Source organism: Rhipicephalus microplus, chromosome 7 (assembly GCF_043290135.1).
Source record: "Rhipicephalus microplus isolate Deutch F79 chromosome 7, USDA_Rmic, whole genome shotgun sequence".
Classification (NCBI taxonomy): Eukaryota; Metazoa; Arthropoda; class Arachnida; order Ixodida; family Ixodidae; genus Rhipicephalus; species Rhipicephalus microplus.
Window position 1 is genome coordinate 168,081,507 of NC_134706.1, and position 25,517 is coordinate 168,107,023.

Sequence of the window (25,517 nt, forward strand, 5' to 3'; positions counted from 1 at the left end):
CTTCAGTTCTGCCACAAGATACATGCGGTTATCTTTGCTCGTACGTCAGAAAAAGCAAGCACATGCTGGAAATACACGCACTCCGCTGTCTGCAGCAGTGTCCACCGAAAAATACTTGACTTCAGTTGTGCCACAAAATACAGGCGGTTATTCTTGCTCGTACGCAAAAAAAGCAAGCACATGCTGGAATTACGCGCACTCTGCTGTCTGCCGCGGTGTCCGCTGAAAAATACTTTACTTCAGTTCAGCCAGAAGATACTGGCGGTGATTCTTGCCCGTACGTGAAAAAAAACAAGCGCATGCTGGAATTACAAGCACTCTGCTGTCTGCCGCGGTGTACGTTAAAAAATACTTTACTTCAGTTCGGCCAGAAGTTACAGGCAGTTATTATTGCTCGTACGCAAAAAAAAGCAAGCACATGCTGGAATAACACGCACTCTGCTGTCTGCCGTTGAGTCCGTTGAATAATACTTTACTTCAGTTCTGCCACAAGATACATGCGGTTATCTTTGCTCGTACGTCAGAAAAAGCAAGCACATGCTGGAAATACACGCACCCCGCTGTCTGCAGCAGTGTACACCGAAAAATACTTGACTTCAGTTGTGCCACAAGATACAGGCGGTTATTCTTGCTCGTACGCAAAAAAAGCAAGCACATGCTGGAATTACGCGCACTCTGCTGTCTGCCGCGGTGTCCGCTGAAAAATACTTTACTTCAGTTCTGCCCGAAGATACAGGCAGTTATTCTTGCTCGTATGTAATAAAAGCAAGCACATGCTGGAAATACACGCACTCTGCTGTCTTTCGCGGTGTCTACCGAAAAATAGTTTACTTCAATTCTGTCAGCAGATACAGGTGGTTATTCTTGCTCGTACGCAAAAAAGCAAGCACATGCTTGAATTACACTAACTCTGCTGTCTGCCGTGGTGTCCGCCGAAAAATACTTTACTTCAGTTCTGCCAGAAGATACAGGCGGTTACTCCTGCTCATACGCAAAAAAGCAACCACGTGTTGGAAATACGCGCACTCTGCTGTCTGCAGCAGTGTCCGTGTAAAAATACTTTACTTCAGTTCTGCCAGAAGATACAGGCGGTTATTCTTGCTCTTACGCAAAAAAGCAAGCACTTGCTTGAATTACACTAACTCTGCTGTCTGCTGCGGTGTCCGTTGATAACTACTTTACTTCAGTTCTGCCAGAAGATACAGGCGGTTAGTCTTGCTCATACGCAAAAAAAGCAACCACGTGTTGGAAAAACACTCACTCTGCTGTCTGCCGCGGTGTCCGCCAAAAAATACTTCACTTCAGTTCTGCTAGAAGATACAGACGGTCATTCTTGCTCATACGCACAAAAAACAAGCACATGCTGGAATTACACGCACTCTGCAGTCTACCATGGTGTCTTCCTAGAAATACTTTATTTCCCTTCTGTCAGAAGATACAGGCGGTTAGTCTTGCTCATACGCAAAAAAGCAACCACGTGTTGGAAATACACGCACTCTGCTGTCTGCCGCGGTGTCCGTTGAAAAATACTTTACTTCAGTTCTGCCAGAAGATACATGCGGTTATTGTTGCTCGTACGTCAGAAAAAGCAAGCACATGCTGGAATTACACGCATTCTGCTGTCTGCCGTGGTGTCTACGGAAAAATACTTTACTTCAGTTCTGCCAGAAGGTACAGGCGTTGATTCTTGCTCGTACGCAAAAAACACAAGCACATGCTGGAATTACACGCACTCTGCTGTCTGCCGCGGTGTCCACCAAAAAATACTTTATTTCTATTTTGTCAGAAGATACAGGCGCTTGTCTTGCTCATACGCAAAAAAGCAACCACTTGTTGGAAATACACGCACTCTGCTGTCTGCAGCGGTGTCCGTTGAAAAATATTTTATTTCAGTTCTGCCAGAAGTTACAGGCGGTTATTATTGCTCGTACGCAAAAAAAGCAAGCACATGCTGAAATAACACGCACTCTGCTTTCTGCCGTTGTGTCCGTTGAATAATACTTTACTTCAGTTCTGCCACAAGATACATGCGCTTATCTTTGCTCGTACGTCAGAAAAAGCAAGCACACGCTAGAAATACACGCACTCTGCTGTCTGCAGCAGTGTGCACCGAAAAATACTTTACTTCAGTTGTGCCACAAGATACAGGCGGTTATTCATGCTCGTACGCAAAAAAAGCACATGCTGGAATTACGCGCAATCTGCTGTCTGCCGCGGTGTCCACCAAAAAATACTTTACTTCAGTTCTACCAGAAGATACAGGCGGTGATTCTTACTCGTACGCGAAACAAACAAGCACATGCTAGAAAAACACGCACTTTTCTGTCTGCCACGGTGTCCGCTGAAAAATACTTTATTTCCGTTCTGTCAGAAGATACAGGCAGTTAGTCTTGCTCATACGCAAAAAAGCAACCACGTGTTGGAAATACACGCACTATGCTGTCTGCAGCGGTGTCCGTTTAAGAATACTTTAGTTCAGTTCTGACAGAAGATACAGGCGGATATTATTGCTGGTACGCAAAACAGCAAGCACATGCTGGAATTACACACACTCTGCTGTCTGCCGTGGTGTCCGTTGAAAAATACTTTACATCAGTTCTGCCACAAGATACAGGCCGTGATTCTTGCTCGTACGCGAAAAAAAAACAAGCACATGCTGTAATTACACGCACTCTGCTGTCTGCCGCGGTGTCCGCCGTAGAATACTTTACTTCAGTTCTGCCAGAAGATACAGGCGGTGATTCTTGCTCATACGCAAAAAAGCAAGCACATGCTGGAATTACACGCACTCTGCCGTCTGCCGCGGTGTCCACCAAAAAATACTTTATTTCCATTCTGTCAGAAGATACAGGCAGTTGTCTTGCTCATACGCAAAAAAGCAACCACTTGTTGGAAATACACGCACTCTGCTGTCTGCAGTGGTGTCTGTTGAAAAATACTTTACTTCAGTTCTGCCAGAAGTTACAGGCGGTTATTATTGCTCGTACGCAAAAAACGCAAGCACATGCTGAAATAACACGCACTCTGCTGTCTGCCGTTGTGTCCGTTGAATAATACTTTTCTTCAGTTCTGCCACAAGATACATGCGGTTATCTTTGCTCATACGTCAGAAAAAGCAAGCACACGCTGGAAATACAGGCACTCTGCTGTCTGCAGCAGTGTCCACCGAAAAATACTTTACTTCAGTTGTGCCACAAGATACAGGCGGTTATTCTTGCTCGTACGCAAAAAAAACAAGCACATGCTGGAATTACGCGCACTATGCTGTCTGCCGCGGTGTGCGCCGAAAAATACTTTACTTCAGTTCTGCCAGAATATAACGGCGGTGATTTTTGTCCGTACGCGAAAAAAAACAAGTGCATGCTGTAATTACACGCACTGTGCTGTCTTTCGTGGTGTCTACCGAAAAATACGTTACTCCAATTCTGCCAGAAGATACAGGCGGTTATTCTTGCTCGTAAGCAAAAAGCAAGCACATGCTTGAATTACACTAACTCTGCTGTCTGCCGTGGGGTCCACCAAAAATACTTTACTTCAGTTCTGCCAGAAGACACAGGCGGTTATTCTTGCTCCTGCGCAAAAAAAGCAACCACTTGTTGGAAATGCATGCACTCTGCTGTCTGTCGTGGTTTCCACCGAAAGATAATTTACTTCAGTTCTGCCAGAAGATACAGGCAGTTATTCTTGCTCGTTCGCAAAAAAAAGCAAGCACATGCTGTAATTACACGCACACTGCTGTTTGCCGCGGTGTACACCGAAAAATACTTAACTTCAGTTCTGCCAGAAAATACAGGCGGATATTCTTGCTCGTATGCAAAAACGCAAGCACTTGCTGAAATTATACGCACTCTGCGGTCTGCCGTGGTGTCTTTCGAGAAATACATTATTTCCCTTCTGTCAGAAGATACAGGCGGTTAGTCTTGCTCATACGCAAAAAAAGCAACCACGTGTTTGAAATACACGCACTCTTCTGTCTGTCCCGATGTCCACCGAAAAATATTTCACTTCAGTTCTGATAGAAGATACAGACGGTCATTCTTGCTAATACGCACAAAAAAACAAGCACATGCTGGAATTACACGCACTCTGCAGTCTGCCGTGGTGTCTTCCTAGAAATACTTTATTTCCGTTCTGTCAGAAGATACAGGCGGTTAGTCTTGAACATACGCAAAAAAAGCAACCACGTGTTGTAAATACACGCACTTTGCTGTCTGCTGCGGTGTCCGTTGAAAAATACTTTACTTCAGTTCTGCCAGAAGATACTGGCGGTGATTCTTGCCCGTACGTGAAAAAAAACAAGCGCATGCTGTATTTACACGCACTCTGCTGTCTGCCGCGGTGTCTCCCGAAAAATACTTTACTTCAGTTCTGCCAGGAGATACTGGCGAGGATTCTTGCCCGTACGTCAAAAAAAAACAAGCGCATGCTGTATTTACACGCACTCTGCTCTCTGCCGCGGTGTCCGCCGAAAGATACATTACTTCAGTTCTGCCAGAAGATACAGATGGTTATTCTTGCTCATACGCAAAAAAAGCAAGCATATGCTGGAATTACACGAACTCTACTGTCTGCCGCGGTGTCCGTTGAAAAATACTTTACTTCAGTTCTACCAGAAGTTACAGGTGGTAATTATATCTCGTACGCAAAAAAAGCAAGCACATGCTTGAATTACACGCACTCTACTGTCTGCCGCGGTGTCCGTTGAAAATTATTTTACTTCAGTTTTGCCAGAAGATACAGGCGGTGATTCTTGCCCGTAAGCGAAAAAAAAACGCATGCACTAATTACACGCACTCTGTTGTCTGCCGCTGTGTCTGCCGAAAAATACTTTATTTCCGTTGTGCCAGAAGATACAGGCGGTTATTCTTGCTCATACGCTAAAAAGCAAGCACATGCTGGAATTACGCGCACTCTGCTGTCTGCCGCGGTGTCCGCCGAAAAATACTTTACTTCAGTTCTGCGAGAAGATAACAGCGGTGATTTTCGTCCGAACGCGAAAAAAACAAGCGCATGCTGTATTTACACGCACTGTGCTGTCTTTCGTGGTGTCTACTGGAAAATACGCTACTCCAATTCTGCCAGAAGATACAGGCGGTTATTCTCGCTCGTACGCCAAAAAGCAAGCACATGCTTGAATTACTCTAACTCTGCTGTTTGCCGTGGGGTCCACCAAAAAATACTTTACTTCAGTTCTGCCAGAAGATACAGGCGGTTATTCTTGCTCATACGCAAAAAAAGCAACCACGTGTTGGAAATGCACGCACTATGCTGTCTGTCGCGGTTTCCACCGAAAGATACTTTACTTCAGTTCTGCCAGAAGATACAGGCGGTTATTCTTGCTCGTTTGCAAAAAAAGCAAGCACATGCTGGAATTACACGCACTCTGCTGTCTGCCGCGGTGTCTACCAAAAATACTTTATTTCCATTCTGTCAGAAGATACAGGCGGTTGTCTTGCTCATACGCAAAAAAGCAACCACTTGTTGGAAATACACGCACTCTGCTGTCTGCAGCGGTGTCCGTTGAAAAATACTTTACTTCAGTTCTGTCAGAAGTTTCAGGCGGTTATGATTGCTTCTACGCAAAAAAGCAAGCACATGCTGGAATAACACGCACTCTGCTGACTGACGTTGTGTCCGTTGAATAATACTTTACCTCAGTTCTGCCACAAGATACATGCGGTTATCTTTGCTCGTACGTCAGAAAAAGCAAGCACACGCTGGAAATACACGCACTCTGCTGTCTGCAGCAGTGTCCACCGAAAAATACTTTACTTCAGTTGTGCCACAAGATACAGGCGGTTATTCTTGCTCGTACGCAAAAAAAAGCAAGCACATGCTGGAATTACGTGACTCTGCTGTCTGCCGCGGTGTCTGCCGAAAAATATTTTACTTCAGTTCTGCCAGAAGATAACGGCGGTGATTTTTGTCCGTACGCGAAAAAAAAACAAGCGCAAGCTGTATTTACACGCACTGTGCTGTCTTTCGTGGTGTCTACCGAAAAATACGTTACTCCAATTCTGCCAGAAGATATAGGCGGTTATTCTTGCTCGTACGGAAAAAAGCAAACACGTTTTTGAATTTCACTAACTCTGCTGTCTGCCGTGGGGTCCACCAAAAAATACTTTACTTCAGTTCTGCCAAAAGATACAGGCGGTTATTCTTGCTCATGCGCAAAAAAAGCAACCACGTGTTGCAAATGCACGCAATCTGCTGTCTGTCGTGGTTTCCACCGGAAGATACTTTACTTCAGTTCTGCCAGAAGATACAGGCAGTTATTCTTGCTCGTTCGCAAAAAAAGCAAGCACATGCTTTAATTACACGCACACTGCTGTTTGCCGCGGTGTAACCCAAAAATAACTTTACTTCAGTTCTGCCAAAAGATACAGGCGGATATTCTTGCTCGTATGCAAAAACGCAAGCACTTGCTGTAATTATACGCACTCTGCGGTCTGCCGTGGTGTCTTCCGAGAAATACATTATTTCCCTTCTGTCAGAAGATACAGGCGGTTAGTCTTGCTCATACGCAAAAAAAGCAACCACGTGTTTGAAATACACGCACTCTTCTGTCTGTCCCGATGTCCACCGAAAAATATTTCACTTCAGTTCTGATAGAAGATACAGACGGTCATTCTTGCTCATACGCACAAAAAAACAAGCACATGCTGGAATTACACGCACTCTGCAGTCTGCCGTGGTGTCTTCCTAGAAATACTTTATTTCCGTTCTGTCAGAAGATACAGGCGGTTAGTCTTGAACATACGCAAAAAAAGCAACCACGTGTTGTAAATACACGCACTTTGCTGTCTGCTGCGGTGTCCGTTGAAAAATACTTTACTTCAGTTCTGCCAGAAGATACTGGCAGTGATTCTTGCCCGTACGTGAAAAAAAACAAGCGCATGCTGTATTTACACGCACTCTGCTGTCTGCCGCGGTGTCTCCCGAAAAATACTTTACTTCAGTTCTGCCAGGAGATACTGGCGAGGATTCTTGCCCGTACGTCAAAAAAAAACAAGCGCATGCTGTATTTACACGCACTCTGCTCTCTGCCGCGGTGTCCGCCGAAAGATACATTACTTCAGTTCTGCCAGAAGATACAGATGGTTATTCTTGCTCATACGCAAAAAAAGCAAGCATATGCTGGAATTACACGAACTCTACTGTCTGCCGCGGTGTCCGTTGAAAAATACTTTACTTCAGTTCTACCAGAAGTTACAGGTGGTAATTATATCTCGTACGCAAAAAAAGCAAGCACATGCTTGAATTACACGCACTCTACTGTCTGCCGCGGTGTCCGTTGAAAATTATTTTACTTCAGTTTTGCCAGAAGATACAGGCGGTGATTCTTGCCCGTAAGCGAAAAAAAAACGCATGCACTAATTACACGCACTCTGTTGTCTGCCGCTGTGTCTGCCGAAAAATACTTTATTTCCGTTGTGCCAGAAGATACAGGCGGTTATTCTTGCTCATACGCTAAAAAGCAAGCACATGCTGGAATTACGCGCACTCTGCTGTCTGCCGCGGTGTCCGCCGAAAAATACTTTACTTCAGTTCTGCGAGAAGATAACAGCGGTGATTTTCGTCCGAACGCGAAAAAAACAAGCGCATGCTGTATTTACACGCACTGTGCTGTCTTTCGTGGTGTCTACTGGAAAATACGCTACTCCAATTCTGCCAGAAGATACAGGCGGTTATTCTCGCTCGTACGCCAAAAAGCAAGCACATGCTTGAATTACTCTAACTCTGCTGTTTGCCGTGGGGTCCACCAAAAAATACTTTACTTCAGTTCTGCCAGAAGATACAGGCGGTTATTCTTGCTCATACGCAAAAAAAGCAACCACGTGTTGGAAATGCACGCACTATGCTGTCTGTCGCGGTTTCCACCGAAAGATACTTTACTTCAGTTCTGCCAGAAGATACAGGCGGTTATTCTTGCTCGTTTGCAAAAAAAGCAAGCACATGCTGTAATTACACGCACACTGCTGTTTGCCGCGGTGTACACCGAAAAATACTTTACCTCAGTTCTGCCAGAAAATACAGGCGGATATTCTTGCTCGTATGCAAAAACGCAAGCAATTGCTGAAATTATACGCACTCGGTGGTCTGCCGTGGTGTCTTCCGAGAAATACTTTATTTCCCTTCTGTCAGAAGATACAGGCGGTTAGACTTGACATACGCAAAAAATCAACCACGTGTTGGAAATACACGCACTCTGCTGTCTGCTGCGGTGTCCGTTGAAATATACTTTACTTCAGTTATGCCAGAAGATACTGGCGGTGATTCTTGCCCGTACGTGAAAAAAAACTAGCAATTGCTGTATTTACACGCACTCTGCTGTCTGCTGCGGTGTCTGCCGAAAGATGCATTACTTCAGTTCTGCCAGAAGATAGATGGTTATTCTTCCTCATACGCAAAAAAGCAAGCACATGCTGGAATTACACGCACTCTACTGTCTGCTGCGGTGTCCACCAAAAAATACTTTACTTCTGTTCTGCCCGAAGGTACAGGCAGTTATTCTTGCTCGTATGCAAGAAAAGCAAGCACATGCTGGATTTACACACACTCTGCTGTCTGCCGCGGTGTCCGTTGAAAATTACTTTACTTCAGTTCTGCCAGAAGATACAGGCGGTGATTCTTGCCCGTACGCAAAAAAAAACGCATGCACTAATTACACGCACTCTGCTGTCTGCCGCGGTGTCTGCCGAAAAATACTTTATTTCCGTTGTGCCAGAAGATACAGGCGGTTATTCTTGCTCATCCGCAAAAAAAGCAACCACGTGTTGGAAAAACACGACCTCTGCTGTCTGCGGCGGTGTCCGTTGAAACCTTCTTTACTTCAGTTCAGCCAGAAGATACAGGCGGTTATTATTGCTCGTACGCAAAAAAAGCAAGCACAAGCTGTAATTACTGCACACTGCTGTTTGCCGCGGTGTAACCCGAAAAATACTTTACTTCAGTTCTGCCAAAAGATACAGGCGGATATTCTTGCTCGTATGCAAAAACGCAAGCACTTGCTGACATTATACGCACTCTGCAGTCTGCCGTGGTGTCTTCCGAGAAATACATTATTTCCCTTCTGTCAGATGATACAGGCGGTTAGTCTTGCTCATACGCAAAAAAGCAACCACGTGTTGGAAATACGCGCACTCTTCTGCCTGCCGCGGTGTCCGCCGAAAAATATTTCACTTCAGTTCTGCTAGAAGATACAGACGGTCATTCTTGCTCGTACGCGAAAAAAAACAAGCACATGCTTGATTTACACGCGCTCCGCAATCTGCCGTGGTGTCTTCCTAAAAATACTTTATTTCCGTTCTGGCAGAAGATACAGGCGGTTAGTCTTGCTCATACGCAAAAAAAGCAACCACGTGTTGGAAATACACGCACTCTGCTGTCTGCTGCGGTGTCCGTTGAAACCTTCTTTACTTCTGTTCAGCCAGAAGATGCAGGCGGTGATTCTTGCTCATACGCAAAAAAGCAACCACGTGTTGGAAATACACGCACTCTGCTGTCTGCTGCGGTGTCCGTTGAAAAATACTTTACTTCAGTTCTGCCAGAAGATACTGGCGGTGATTCTTGCCCGTACGTGAAAAAAAACAAGCAATTGCTGTATTTACACGCACTCTGCTGTCTGCCGCGGTGTCCGCCGAAAAATAAATTACTTCAGTTCTGCCAGAAGATAGATGGTTATTCTTGCTCATACGCAAAACAAGCAAGCACATGCTGGAATTACACGCACTCTACTGTCTGCCGCGGTGTCCACCAAAAAATACTTTACTTCTGTTCTGCCCGAAGGTACAGGCAGTTATTCTTGCTCGTATGCAAGAAAAGCAAGCACATGCTGGATTTACACACACTCTGCTGTCTGCCGCGGTGTCCGTTGAAAATTACTTTACTTCAGTTCTGCCAGAAGATACAGGCGGTGATTCTTGCCCGTACGCGAAAAAAACGCATGCACTAATTACACGCAATCTGCTGTCTGCCGCGGTGTCTGCCGAAAAATACTTTATTTCCGTTGTGCCAGAAGATACAGGCGGTTATTCTTGCTCATCCGCAAAAAAAGCAACCACGTGTTGGAAAAACACGCACTCTGCTGTCTGCTGCGGTGTCCGTTGAAACCTTCTTTACTTCAGTTCAGCCAGAAGATACAGGCGGTTATTATTGCTCGTACGCAAAAAAGCAAGCACATGCTGGAATTACACGCATTCTGCTGTCTGCCGCGGTGTCTGCCGAAAAGTACTTCACTTCTGTTCTGCCAGAAGATACTGGCGGTTATTCTTGCCTGTACGTGAAAAAAACAAGCGCATGCTGGAATTACATGCACTCTGCTGTCTGCCACGGTGTCCGTTGAAAAATACTTTACTTCAGTTCTGCCAGAAGTTACAGGCAGTTATTATTGCTCGTACGCAAAAAAAGCAATCACATGCTGGAATAACACGCACTCTGCTGTCTGCCGTTGTGTCCGTTGAATAATACTTACTTCAGTTCTGCCACAAGATACATGCAGTTATCTTTGCTCATACGTCAGAAAAAGCAAGCACATGCTGGAAATACACGCACTCCACTGTCTGCAGCAGTGTCCACCGAAAAATACTTGACTTCAGTTGTGCCACAAGATACAGGCGGTTATGCTTGCTCGTACGCAAAAAAAGCAAGCACATGCTGCAATTACGCGCACTCTGCTGTCTGCCATGGTGTCCGCTGAAAAATACTTTACTTCAGTTCTGCCCGAAGATACAGGCATTTATTCTTGCTCGTATGTAATAAAAGAAAGCACATGCTGGAAATGCACGCACTCTGCTGTCTTTCGCGGTGTCTGCCGAAAAATAGTTTACTTCAATTCTTTCAGCGGATACAGGCGGTTATTCTTGCTCGTACGCAAAAAAAAGCAAGCACATGCTGCAAATACGCGCACTCTGCTGTCTGCCACGGTGTCCGTTGAATAATACTTTACTTCAGTTCTGCCAGAAGATACATGCGGTTATTGTGGCTCGTACGTCAGAAAAAGCAAACACATGCTGGAATTACACGCACTCTGCTGTCTACCGCGGTGTCTGCCGAAAAATACTTCATTTCCGTTCTGCCAGAAGATACATGCGGTTATTCTTGCTCATACGCAAAAAAAGCAACCACGTGTTGGAATTGCACGCACTCTGCTGTCTGCCGCGGTGTCCACCAAAAAATACTTTACTTCAGTTCTGCCAGAAGATACAGGCGGTGATTCTTACTCGTACGCGAAACAAACAAGCACATGCTAGAATTACACGCACTTTTCTGTCTGCCACGGTGTCCGCTGAAAAATACTTTATTTCCGTTCTGTCAGAAGATACAGGCAGTTAGTCTTGCTCATACGCAAAAAAGCAACCACGTGTTGGAAATACACGCACTATGCTGTCTGCAGCGGTGTCCGTTTAAGAATACTTTAGTTCAGTTCTGACAGAAGATACAGGCGGATATAATTGCTCGTACGCAAAACAGCAAGCACATGCTGGAATTACACACACTCTGCTGTCTGCCGCGGTGTGCGCCGAAGAATACTTTACTTCAGTTCTGCCAGAATATAACGGCGGTGATTTTTGTCCGTACGCGAAAAAAAAACAAGCACATGCTGTAATTACACGCACTGTGCTGTCTTTCGTGGTGTCTACCGAAAAATACGTTACTCCAATTCTGCCAGAAGATACAGGCGGTTATTCTTGCTCGTAAGCAAAAAGCAAGCACATTCTTGAATTACAGTAACTCTACTGTCTGCCGTAGGGTCCACCAAAAATACTTTACTTCAGTTCTGCCAGAAGATACAGGCGGTTATTCTTGCTCCTGCGCAAAAAAAGCAACCACGTGTTGGAAATGCACGCACTCTGCTGTCTGTCGTGGTTTCCACCGAAAGATAATTTACTTCAGTTCTGCCAGAAGATACAGGCAGTTATTCTTGCTCGTTCGCAAAAAAAAGCAAGCACATGCTGTAATTACACGCACACTGCTGTTTGCCGCGGTGTACACCGAAAAATACTTAACTTCAGTTCTGCCAGAAAATACAGGCGGATATTCTTGCTCGTATGCAAAAACGCAAGCACTTGCTGAAATTATACGCACTCTGCGGTCTGCCGTGGTGTCTTCCGAGAAATACATTATTTCCCTTCTGTCAGAAGATACAGGCGGTTAGTCTTGCTCATACGCAAAAAAAGCAACCACGTGTTTGAAATACACGCACTCTTCTGTCTGCCCCGGTGTCCGCCGAAAAATATTTCACTTCAGTTCTGCTAGAAGATACAGACGGTCATTCTTGCTCATACGCACAAAAAAACAAGCACATGCTGGAAATACACGCACTCTGCAGTCTGCCGTGGTGTCTTCCTAGAAATACTTTATTTCCGTTCTGTCAGAAGATACAGGCGGTTAGTCTTGCTCATACGCAAAAAAAGCAACCACGTGTTGGAAATACACGCACTCTGCTGTCTGCTGCGGTGTCCGTTGAAAAATACTTTACTTCAGTTCTGCCAGAAGATACTGGCGGTGATTCTTGCCCGTACGTGAAAAAAAAACAAGCGCATGCTGTATTTACACGCACTCTGCTGTCTGCCGCGGTGTCTCCCGAAAAATACTTTACTTCAGTTCTGCCAGGAGATACTGGCGAGGATTCTTGCCCGTACGTCAAAAAAAACAAGCGCATGCTGTATTTACACGCACTCTGCTGTCTGCCGCGGTGTCCGCCGAAAGATACATTACTTCAGTTCTACCAGAAGTTACAGGTGGTAATTATATTTCGTACGCAAAAAAAGCAAGCACATGCTTGAATTACACGCACTCTACTGTCTGCCGCGGTGTCCGTTGAAAATTACTTTACTTCAGTTTTGCCAGAAGATACAGGCGGTGATTCTTGCCCGTACGCGAAAAAAAAAACGCATGCACTAATTACACGCACTCTGTTGTCGGCCGCGGTGTCCGTTGAAAAATACTTTACATCAGTTCTGCCAGAAGATACAGGCCGTGATTCTTGCTCGTACGCGAAAAAAACAAGCACATGCTGTAATTACACGCACTCTGCTGTCTGCCACGGTGTCCGCCGTAGAATACTTTACTTCAGTTCTGCCAGAAGATACAGGCAGTGATTCTTGCTCGTACGCAAAAAAGCAAGCACATGCTGGAATTACACGCACTCTGCTGTCTGCCGCGGTGTCCACCAAAAAATACTTTATTTCCATTCTGTCAGAAGATACAGGCAGTTATCTTGCTCATACGCAAAAAAGCAACCACTTGTTGGAAATACACGCACTCTGCTGTCTGCAGTGGTGTCCGTTGAAAAATACTTTACTTCAGTTCTGCCAGAAGGTACAGGCGGTTATTATTGCTCGTACGCAAAAAAAGCAAGCACAAGCTGTAATTACTGCACACTGCTGTTTGCCGCGGTGTAACCCAAAAAATACTTTACTTCAGTTCTGCCAAAAGATACAGGCGGATATTCTTGCTCGTATGCAAAAACGCAAGCACTTGCTGACATTATACGCACTCTGCAGTCTGCCGTGGTGTCTTCCGAGAAATACATTATTTCCCTTCTGTCAGATGATACAGGCGGTTAGTCTTGCTCATACGCAAAAAAGCAACCACGTGTTGGAAATACGCGCACTCTTCTGCCTGCCGTGGTGTCCGCCGAAAAATATTTCACTTCAGTTCTGCTAGAAAATACAGACGGTCATTCTTGCTCGTACGCGAAAAAAAACAAGCACATGCTTGAATTACACGCGCTCCGCAATCTGCCGTGGTGTCTTCCTAAAAATACTTTATTTCCGTTCTGGCAGAAGATACAGGCGGTTAGTCTTGCTCATACGCAAAAAAAGCAACCACGTGTTGGAAATACACGCACTCTGCTGTCTGCTGCGGTGTCCGTTGAAACCTTCTTTACTTCTGTTCAGCCAGAAGATACAGGCGGTGATTCTTGCTCATACGCAAAAAAGCAACCACGTGTTGGAAATACACGCACTCTGCTGTCTGCTGCGGTGTCCGTTGAAAAATACTTTACTTCAGTTCTGCCAGAAGATACTGGCGGTGATTCTTGCCCGTACGTGAAAAAAAACAAGCAATTGCTGTATTTACACGCACTCTGCTGTCTGCCGCGGTGTCCGCCGAAAGATAAATTACTTCAGTTCTGCCAGAAGATAGATGGTTATTCTTGCTCATACGCAAAACAAGCAAGCACATGCTGGAATTACACGCACTCTACTGTATGCCGCGGTGTACACCAAAAAATACTTTACTTCTGTTCTGCCCGAAGGTACAGGCAGTTATTCTTGCTCGTATGCAAGAAAAGCAAGCACATGCTGGATTTACACACACTCTGCTGTCTGCCGCGGTGTCCGTTGAAAATTACTTTACTTCAGTTCTGCCAGAAGATACAGGCGGTGATTCTTGCCCGTACGCGAAAAAAACGCATGCACTAATTACACGCAATCTGCTGTCTGCCGCGGTGTCTGCCGAAAAATACTTTATTTCCGTTGTGCCAGAAGATACAGGCGGTTATTCTTGCTCATCCGCAAAAAAAGCAACCACGTGTTGGAAAAACACGCACTCTGCTGTCTGCTGCGGTGTCCGTTGAAACCTTCTTTACTTCAGTTCAGCCAGAAGATACAGGCGGTTATTATTGCTCGTACGCAAAAAAGCAAGCACATGCTGGAATTACACGCATTCTGCTGTCTGCCGCGGTGTCTGCCGAAAAATACTTCACTTCTGTTCTGCCAGAAGATACTGGCGGTGATTCTTGCCTGTACGTGAAAAAAACAAGCGCATGCTGGAATTACATGCACTCTGCTGTCTGCCACGGTGTCCGTTGAAAAATACTTTACTTCAGTTCTGCCAGAAGTTACAGGCAGTTATTATTGCTCGTACGCAAAAAAAGCAATCACATGCTGGAATAACACGCACTCTGCTGTCTGCCGTTGTGTCCGTTGAATAATACTTACTTCAGTTCTGCCACAAGATACATGCAGTTATCTTTGCTCATACGTCAGAAAAAGCAAGCACATGCTGGAAATACACGCACTCCACTGTCTGCAGCAGTGTCCACCGAAAAATACTTGACTTCAGTTGTGCCACAAGATACAGGCGGTTATTCTTGCTCGTACGCAAAAAAAGCAAGCACATGCTGCAATTACGCGCACTCTGCTGTCTGCCATGGTGTCCGCTGAAAAATACTTTACTTCAGTTCTGCCCGAAGATACAGGCAGTTATTCTTGCTTGTATGTAATAAAAGAAAGCACATGCTGGAAATGCACGCACTCTGCTGTCTTTCGCGGTGTCTGCCGAAAAATAGTTTACTTCAATTCTTTCAGCGGATACAGGCGGTTATTCTTGCTCGTACGCAAAAAAAGCAAGCACATGCTGCAAATACGCGCACTCTGCTGTCTGCCACGGTGTCCGTTGAATAATACTTTACTTCAGTTCTGCCAGAAGATACATGCGGTTATTGTTGCTCGTACGTCAGAAAAAGCAAACACATGCTGGAATTACACGCACTCTGCTGTCTACCGCGGTGTCTGCCGAAAAATACTTCATTTCCGTTCTGCCAGAAGATACATGCGGTTATTCTTGCTCATACGCAAAAAAAAACAACCACGTGTTGGAATTGCACGCACTCTGCTGTCTGCCGCGGTGTCCACCAAAAAATACTTTACTTCAGTTCTGCCAGAAGATACAGGCGGTGATTCTTACTCGTACGCGAAACAAACAAGCACATGCTAGAATTACACGCACTTTTCTGTCTGCCACGGTGTCCGCTGAAAAATACTTTATTTCCGTTCTGTCAGAAGATACAGGCAGTTAGTCTTGCTCATACGCAAAAAAGCAACCACGTGTTGGAAATACACGCACTATGCTGTCTGCAGCGGTGTCCGTTTAAGAATACTTTAGTTCAGTTCTGACAGAAGATACAGGCGGATATAATTGCTCGTACGCAAAACAGCAAGCACATGCTGGAATTACACACACTCTGCTGTCTGCCGCGGTGTGCGCCGAAAAATACTTTACTTCAGTTCTGCCAGAATATAACGGCGGTGATTTTTGTCCGTACGCGAAAAAAAAACAAGCGCATGCTGTAATTACACGCACTGTGCTGTCTTTCGTGGTGTCTACCGAAAAATACGTTACACCAATTCTGCCAGAAGATACAGGCGGTTATTCTTGCTCGTAAGCAAAAAAGCAAGCACATGCTTGAATTACACTAACTCTGCTGTCTGCCGTGGGGTCCACCAAAAATACTTTACTTCAGTTCTGCCAGAAGATACAGGCGGTTATTCATGCTCCTGCGCAAAAAAAGCAACCATGTGTTGGAAATGCACGCACTCTGCTGTCTGTCGTGGTTTCCACCGAAAGATAATTTACTTCAGTTCTGCCAGAAGATACAGGCAGTTATTCTTGCTCGTTCGCAAAAAAAAGCAAGCACATGCTGTAATTACACGCACACTGCTGTTTGCCGCGGTGTACACCGAAAAATACTTAACTTCAGTTCTGCCGGAAAATACAGGCGGATATTCTTGCTCGTATGCAAAAACGCAAGCACTTGCTGAAATTATACGCACTCTGCGGTCTGCCGTGGTGTCTTCCGAGAAATACATTATTTCCCTTCTGTCAGAAGATACAGGCGGTTAGTCTTGCTCATACGCAAGAAAAGCAACCACATGTTTGAAATACACGCACTCTTCTGTCTGCCCCGGTGTCCGCCGAAAAATATTTCACTTCAGTTCTGCTAGAAGATACAGACGGTCATTCTTGCTCATACGCACAAAAAAACAAGCACATGCTGGAATTACACGCACTCTGCAGTCTGCCGTGGTGTCTTCCTAAAAATACTTTATTTCCGTTCCGTCAGAAGATACAGGCGGTTAGTCTTGCTCATACGCAAAAAAAGCAACCACGTGTTGGAAATACACGCACTCTGCTGTCTGCTGCGGTGTCCGTTAAAAAATACTTTACGTCAGTTCTGCCAGAAGATACTGGCGGTGATTCTTGTCCGTACGTGAAAAAAAAAACAAGCGCATGCTGTATTTACACGCACTCTGCTGTCTGCCGCGGTGTCCACCAAAAGATACATTACTTCAGTTCTGCCAGAAGATACAGATGGTTATTCTTGCTCATACGCAAAAAAAGCAAGCACATGCTGGAATTACACGCACTCTACTGTCTGCCGTGGTGTCCACCGAAAAATACTTCACTTCAGTTCTGCCCGAAGGTACAGGCGGTGATTCTTGCCCGTACGCGAAAAAAAACGCATGCACTAAGTACACGCACTCTGCTGTCTGCCACGGTGTCTGCAGAAAAATACTTTATTTCCGTTGTGCCAGAAGATACAGGCGGTTATTCTTGCTCATACGCAAAAAAAGCAACCACGTGTTTGAAATCCACGCACTCTTCTGTCTGCTGCGGTGTCTGTTGAAACCTTCTTTACTTCAGTTCAGCCAGAAGATACAGGCGGGTATTATTGCTCGTACGCAAAAAGCAAGCACATGCTGGAATTACACGCATTCTGCTGTCTGCCGCGGTGTCTGCCGAAAAATACTTCACTTATGTTCTGCCAGAAGATACTGGCGGTGATTCTTGCCCGTACGTGAAAAACAACAAGCGCATGCTGGAATTACATGCACTCTGCTGTCTGCCGCGGTGTCCGTTGAAAAATACTTTACTTCAGTTCTGCCAGAAGTTACAGGCAGTTATTATTGCTCGTACGCAAAAAAAGCAAGCACATGCTGGAATAACACGCACTCTGCTGTCTGCCATTGTGTCCGTTGTATAATACTTTACATCAGTTCTGCCAGAAGGTACAGGCCGTTATTCTTGCTCGTACGCGAAAAAAAAACAAGCACATGCTGTAATTACACGCACTCTGCTGTCTGCCGCGGTGTCCGCCATAGAATACTTTACTTCAGTTCTGCCAGAAGATACAGGCGGTTATTCTTGCTCTTAAGCAAAAAAGGAAGCACATGCTGGATTTACACACTCTGCTGTCTGCCACGGTGTCCGTTGAAAAATACTTTACTTCAGTTCTGCCAGAAGTTACAGGCAGTTATTATTGCTCGTACGCAAAAAAAGAAAGCACATGCTGGAAATGCACGCACTACACTGTCTGCAGCAGTGTCCACCGAAAAATACTTGACTTCAGTTGTGCCACAAGATACAGGCGGTTATTCTTGCTCGTACGCAAAAAAAGCAAGCACATGCTGCAATTACGCGCACTCTGCTGTCTGCCACGGTGTCCGCTGAAAAATACTTTACTTCAGTTCTGCCCGAAGATACAGGCAGTTATTCTTGCTCGTATGTAATAAAAGAAAGCACATGCTGGAAATGCACGCACTCTGCTGTCTTTCGCGGTGTCTGCCGAAAAATAGTTTACTTCAATTCTGTCAGCGGATACAGGCGGTTATTGTTGCTCGTACGCAAAAAAAAGCAAGCACATGCTGCAATTACGCGCACTCTGCTGTCTGCCACGGTGTCCGTTGAATAATACTTTACTTCAGTTCTGCCAGAAGATACTAGCGGTTATTGTTGCTCGTACGTCAGAAAAAGCAAACACATGGTGGAATTACACGCACTCTGCTGTCTACCGCGGTGTCTGCCCAAAAATACTTAATTTCCGTTCTGCCAGAAGATACATGCGGTTATTCTTGCTCATACGCAAAAAAAGCAACCACGTGTTGGAATTGCACGCACTCTGCTGTCTGCCGCGGTGTCCACCAAAAAATACTTTACTTCAGTTCTGCTAGAAGATACAGGCGGTGATTCTTACTCGTACGCGAAACAAACAAGCATATGCTAGAATTACACGCACTTTTCTGTCTGCCACGGTGTCTGCTGAAAAATACTTTATTTCCGTTCTGTCAGAAGATACAGGCAGTTAGTCTTGCTCATACGCAAAAAAGCAACCACGTGTTGGAAATACACGCACTACGCTGTCTGCAGCGGTGTCCGTTTAAGAATACTTTAGTTCAGTTCTGACAGAAGATACAGGCGGATATTATTGCTCGTACGCAAAACAGCAAGCACAAGCTGGAATTACACACACTCTGCTGTCTGCCGTGGTGTCCGTTGAAAAATACTTTACATCAGTTCTGCCAGAAGATACAGGCCGTGATTCTTGCTCGTACGCGAAAAAAAACAAGCACATGCTGTAATTACACGCACTCTGCTGTCTGCCGCGGTGTCCGTTGAAAAATACTTTACTTCAGTTCTGCCAGAAGTTACAGGCGGTTATTATTGCTCGTACGCAAAAAACGCAAGCACATGCTGAAATAACACGCACTCTGCTGTCTGCCGTTGTGTCCGTTGAATAATACTTTTCTTCACTTCTGCCACAAGATACATGCGGTTATCTTTGCTCGTACGTCAGAAAAAGCAAGCACACGCTGGAAATACAGGCACTCTGCTGTCTGCAGCAGTGTCCACCGAAAAATACTTTACTTCAGTTGTGCCACAAGATACAGGCGGTTATTCTTGCTCGCACGCAAAAAAAACAAGCACATGCTGGAATTACGCGCACTATGCTGTCTGCCGCGGTGTGCGCCGAAAAATACTTTACTTCAGTTCTGCCAGAATATAACGGCGGTGATTTTTGTCCGTACGCGAAAAAAAACAAGCGCTTGCTGTAATTGCACGCACTGTGCTGTCTTTCGTGGTGTCTACCGAAAAATACGTTACTCCAATTCTGCCAGAAGATACAAGCGGTTATTCTTGCTCGTAAGCAAAAAGGAAGCACATGCTTGAATTACACTAACTCTACTGTCTGCCGTGGGGTCCACCAAAAATACTTTACTTCAGTTCTGCCAGAAGATACAGGCGGTTATTCTTGCTCCTGCGCAAAAAAAGCAACCACGTGTTGGAAATGCACGCACTCTGCTGTCTGTCGTGGTTTCCACCGAAAGATAATTTACTTCAGTTCTGCCAGAAGGTACAGGCAGTTATTCTTGCTCGTTCGCAAAAAAAGCAAGCACATGCTGTAATTACACGCACACTGCTGTTTGCCGCGGTGTACACCGAAAAATACTTAACTTCAGTTCTGCCAGAAAATACAGGCGGATATTCTTGCTCGTATGCAAAAACGCAAGCACTTGCTGAAATTATACGCACTCTGCGGTCTGCCGTGGTGTCTTCCGAGAAATACATTATTTCCCTTTTGTCAGAAGATACAGGCGGTAAGTCTTGCTCATACGCAAAAAAAGCAACCACGTGTTTGAAATACACGCACTCTTCTGTCTGCCCCTGTGTCCGCCGAAAAATATTTCACTTCAGTTCTGCTAGAAGATACAGCCGGTCATTCTTGCTCATACGCACAAAAAAACAAGCACATGCTGGAATTACACGCACTCTGCAGTCTGCCGTGGTGTCTTCCTAGAAATACTTTATTTCCGTTCTGTCAGAAGATACAGGCGGTTAGTCTTGCTCATACGCAAAAAAAGCAACCACGTGTTGGAAATACACGCACTCTGCTGTCTGCTGCGGTGTCCGTTGAAAAATACTTTACTTCAGTTCTGCCAGAAGATACTGGCGGTGATTCTTGCCCGTACGTGAAAAAAAACAAGCGCATGCTGTATTTACACGCACTCTGCTGTCTGCCGCGGTGTCTCCCGAAAAATACTTTACTTCAGTTCTGCCAGGAGATACTGGCGAGGATTCTTGCCCGTACGTCAAAAAAAACAAGCGCATGCTGTATTTACACGCACTCTGCTGTCTGCCGCGGTGTCTGCCGAAAGATACATTACTTCAGTTCTGCCAGAAGATACAGATGGTTATTCTTGCTCATACGCAAAAAAAGCAAGCATATGCTGGAATTACACGAACTCTACTGTCTACCGCGGTGTCCGTTGAAAAATACTTTACTTCAGTTTTACCAGAAGTTACAGGTGGTAATTATATCTCGTACGCAAAAAAAAGCAAGCACATGCTTGAATTACACGCACTCTACTGTCTGCCGTGGTGTCCGTTGAAAATTACTTTAATTCAGTTTTGCCAGAAGATACAGGCGGTGATTCTTGCCGGTATGCGAAAAAAAACGCATGCACTAATTACACGCACTCTGTTGTCTGCCGCGGTGTCTGCCGAAAAATACTTTATTTCCGTTGTGCCAGAAGATACGGGCGGTTATTCTTGCTCATACGCTAAAAAGCAACCACGCACTCTGCTGTCTGCTGGAAATACACGCACTCTGCTGTCTGCTGCGGTGTCAGTTGAAGCCTTCTTTACTTTAGTTCTGCCACAAGATACATGCGGTTACTTTGCTCGTACGTCAGAAAAAGCAAGCACACGCTGGAAATACACGCACTCTGCTGTCTGCAGCAGTGTCCACCGAAAAATACTTGACTTCAGTTGTGCCACAAGATACAGGCGGTTATTCTTGCTCGTACGCAAAAAAAAGCAAGCACATGCTGGAATCACGCGCACTCTACTGTCTGCCGCGGTGTCCGCCGAAAAATACTTTACTTCAGTTCTGCGAGAAGATAACAGCGGTGATTTTTGTCCGAACGCGAAACAAAAACAAGCGCATGCTGTATTTACACGCACTGTGCTGTCTTTCGTGGTGTCTACTGGAAAATACGCTACTCCAATTCTGCCAGAAGATACAGGCGGTTATTCTCGCTCGTACGCCAAAAAGCAAGCACATGCTTGAATTACTCTAACTCTGCTGTCTGCCGTGGGGTCCACCAAAAAATACTTTACTTCAGTTCTGCCAGAAGACACAGGCGGTTATTCTTGCTCATACGCAAAAAAAGCAACCACGTGTTCGAAATGCACGCACTATGCTGTCTGTCGCGGTTTCCACCGAAAGATACTTTACTTCAGTTCTGCCAGAAGATACAGGCGGTTATTCTCGCTCGTTCGCAAAAAAAAGCAAGCACATGCTGTAATTACACGCACACTGCTGTTTGCCGCGGTGTACACCAAAAAATACTTTACTTCAGTTCTGCCAGAAAATACAGGCGGATATTCTTGCTCGTATGCAAAAACGCAAGCAATTGCTGAAATTATACGCACTCGGTGGTCTGCCGTGGTGTCTTCCGAGAAATACTTTATTTCCCTTCTGTCAGAAGATACAGGCGGTTAGTCTTGCTCATACGCAAAAAAGCAACCACGTGTTGGAAATACACGCACTCTGCTGTCTGCTGTGGTGTCCGTTGAAAAATACTTTACTTCAGTTCTGCCAGAAGATACTGGCGGTGATTCTTGCCCGTACGTGAAAAAAAAACAAGGAATTGCTGTATTTACACGCACTCTGCTGTCTGCTGCGGTGTCCGCCGAAAGATACATTACTTCCGTTCTGCCAGAAGATAGATGGTTATTCTTGCTCATACGCAAAAAAGCAAGCACATGCTGGAATTACACGCACTCTACTGTCTGCCGCGGTGTCCACCAAAAAATACTTTACTTCTGTTCTGCCCAAAGGTACAGGCAGTTATTCTTGCTCGTATGCAAGAAAAGCAAGCACATGCTGGATTTACACACACTCTGCTGTCTGCCGCGGTGTCCGTTGAAAATTACTTTACTTCAGTTCTGCCAGAAGATACAGGCGGTGATTCTTGCCCGTACGCGAAAAAAAACGCATGCACTAATTACACGCACTCTACTGTCGGCCGCGGTGTCTGCCGAAAAATACTTTATTTCCGTTGTGCCAGAAGATACAGGCGGTTATTCTTGCTCATCCGCAAAAAAAGCAACTACGTGTTGGAAAAACACGCACTCTGCTGTCTGCTGCGGTGTCCGTTGAAACCTTCTTTACTTCAGTTCAGCCAGAAGATACAGGCGGTTATTATTGCTCGTACGCAAAAAAGCAAGCACATGCTGGAATTACACGCATTCTGCTGTCTGCCGCGGTGTCTGCCAAAAAATACTTCACTTCAGTTCTGCCAGAAGATACTGGCGGTGATTCTTGCCCGTACGTGAAAAAAAACAAGCGCATGCTGGAATTACATGCACTCTGCTGTCTGCCACGGTGTCCGTTGAAAAATACTTTACTTCAGTTCTGCCAGAAGTTACAGGCAGTTATTATTGCTCGTACGCAAAAAAAGCAATCACATGCTGGAATAACACGCACTCTGCTGTCTGCCGTTGTGTCCGTTGAATAATAATTACTTCAGTTCTGCCACAAGATACATGCGGTTATCTTTGCTCATACGTCAGAAAAAGCAAGCACATGCTGGAAATACACGCACTCCACTGTCTGCAGCAGTGTCCACCGAAAAATACTTGACTTCAGTTGTGCCAGAAGATACAGGCGGTTATTCTTGCTTGTACGCAAAAAAAAGCAAGCACATGCTGCAATTACGCGCACTCTGCTGTCTGCCACGGTGTCCGCTGAAAAATACTTTACTTCAGTTCTGGCCGAAGATTCAGGCAGTTATTCTTGCTCGTATGTAATAAAAGAAAGCACATGCTGGAAATGCACGCACTCTGCTGTCTTTCGCGGTGTCTGCCGAAAAATAGTTTACTTCAATTCTGTCAGCGGATACAGGGGGTTATTCTTGATCGTGCGCAAAAAAGCAAGCACATGCTTGAATTACACTAACTCTGCTGTCTGTCGTGGTGTCCGCCCAAAAATACTTTACTTCAGTTCTGCCAGAAGATACAGGCGTTTATCCTTGCTCGTTCGCAAAAAAAAGCAAGCACATGCTGGAATTACACGCACTCTGCTGTCTGCTGCGGTGTCCGTTGAAAAATACTTTGCTTCAGTTCTGCCAGAAGATACAGGCGGTTCTTATTGCTCGTACGCAAAAAAGCAAGCACATGCTTCAATTACACGCACTGTGCTGTCTGCCGTGGTGTCTGTTGAATAATACTTTACTTCAGTTCTGCCAGAAGATACATGCGGTTATTGTTGCTCGTACGTCAGAAAAAGCAAACACATGCTGGAATTACACGCACTCTGCTGTCTACCGCGGTGTCTGCCGAAAAATACTTCATTTCCGTTCTGCCAGAAGATACATGCGGTTATTCTTGCTCATACGCAAAAAAAGCAACCACGTGGTGGAATGGCACGCACTCTGCTGCCTGCCGCGGTGTCCACCAAAAAATACTTTACTTCAGTTCTGCCAGAATATACAGGCGGTGATTCTTACTCGTACGCGAAACAAACAAGCACATGCTAGAATTACACGCACTTTTCTGTCTGCCACGGTGTCCGCTGAAAAATACTTTATTTCCGTTCTGTCAGAAGATACAGGCAGTTAGTCTTGCTCATACGCAAAAAAGCAACCACGTGTTGGAAATACACCCACTATGCTGTCTACAGCGGTGTCCGTTTAAGAATACTTTAGTTCAGTTCTGACAGAAGATACAGGCGGATATTATTGCTCGTACGCAAAACAGCAAGCACATGCTGGAATTACACACACTCTGCTGTCTGCCGTGGTGTCCGTTGAAAAATACTTTACATCAGTTCTGCCAGAATATAACGGCGGTGATTTTTGTCCGTACGCGAAAAAAAACAAGCGCTTGCTGTAATTACACGCACTGTGCTGTCTTTCGTGGTGTCTACCAAAAAATACGTTACTCCAATTCTGCCAGAGATACAAGCGGTTATTCTTGCTCGTAAGCAAAAAGCAAGCACATGCTTGAATTACACTAACTCTACTGTCTGCCGTAGGGTCCACCAAAAATACTTTACTTCAGTTCTGCCAGAAGATACAGGCGGTTATTCTTGCTCCTGCGCAAAAAAAGCAACCACGTGTTGGAAATGCACGCACTCTGCTGTCTGTCGTGGTTTCCACCGAAAGATAATTTACTTCAGTTCTGCCAGAAGGTACAGGCAGTTATTCTTGCTCGTTCGCAAAAAAAGCAAGCACATGCTGTAATTACACGCACACTGCTGTTTGCCGCGGTGTACACCGAAAAATACTTAACTTCAGTTCTGCCAGAAAATACAGGCGGATATTCTTGCTCGTATGCAAAAACGCAAGCACTTGCTGAAATTATACGCACTCTGCGGTCTGCCGTGGTGTCTTCCGAGAAATACATTATTTCCCTTCTGTCAGAAGATACAGGCGGTTAGTCTTGCTCATACGCAAAAAAAGCAACCACGTGTTTGAAATACACGCACTCTTCTGTCTGCCCCTGTGTCCGCCGAAAAATATTTCACTTCAGTTCTGCTAGAAGATACAGCCGGTCATTCTTGCTCATACGCACAAAAAAACAAGCACATGCTGGAATTACACGCACTCTGCAGTCTGCCGTGGTGTCTTCCTAGAAATACTTTATTTCCGTTCTGTCAGAAGATACAGGCGGTTAGTCTTGCTCATACGCAAAAAAAGCAACCACGTGTTGGAAATACACGCACTCTGCTGTCTGCTGCGGTGTCCGTTGAAAAATACTTTACTTCAGTTCTGCCAGAAGATACTGGTGGTGATTCTTGCCCGTACGTGAAAAAAAACAAGCGCATGCTGTATTTACACGCACTCTGCTGTCTGCCGCGGTGTCTTCCGAAAAATACTTTACTTCAGTTCTGCCAGGAGATACTGGCGAGGATTCTTGCCCGTACGTCAAAAAAAACAAGCGCA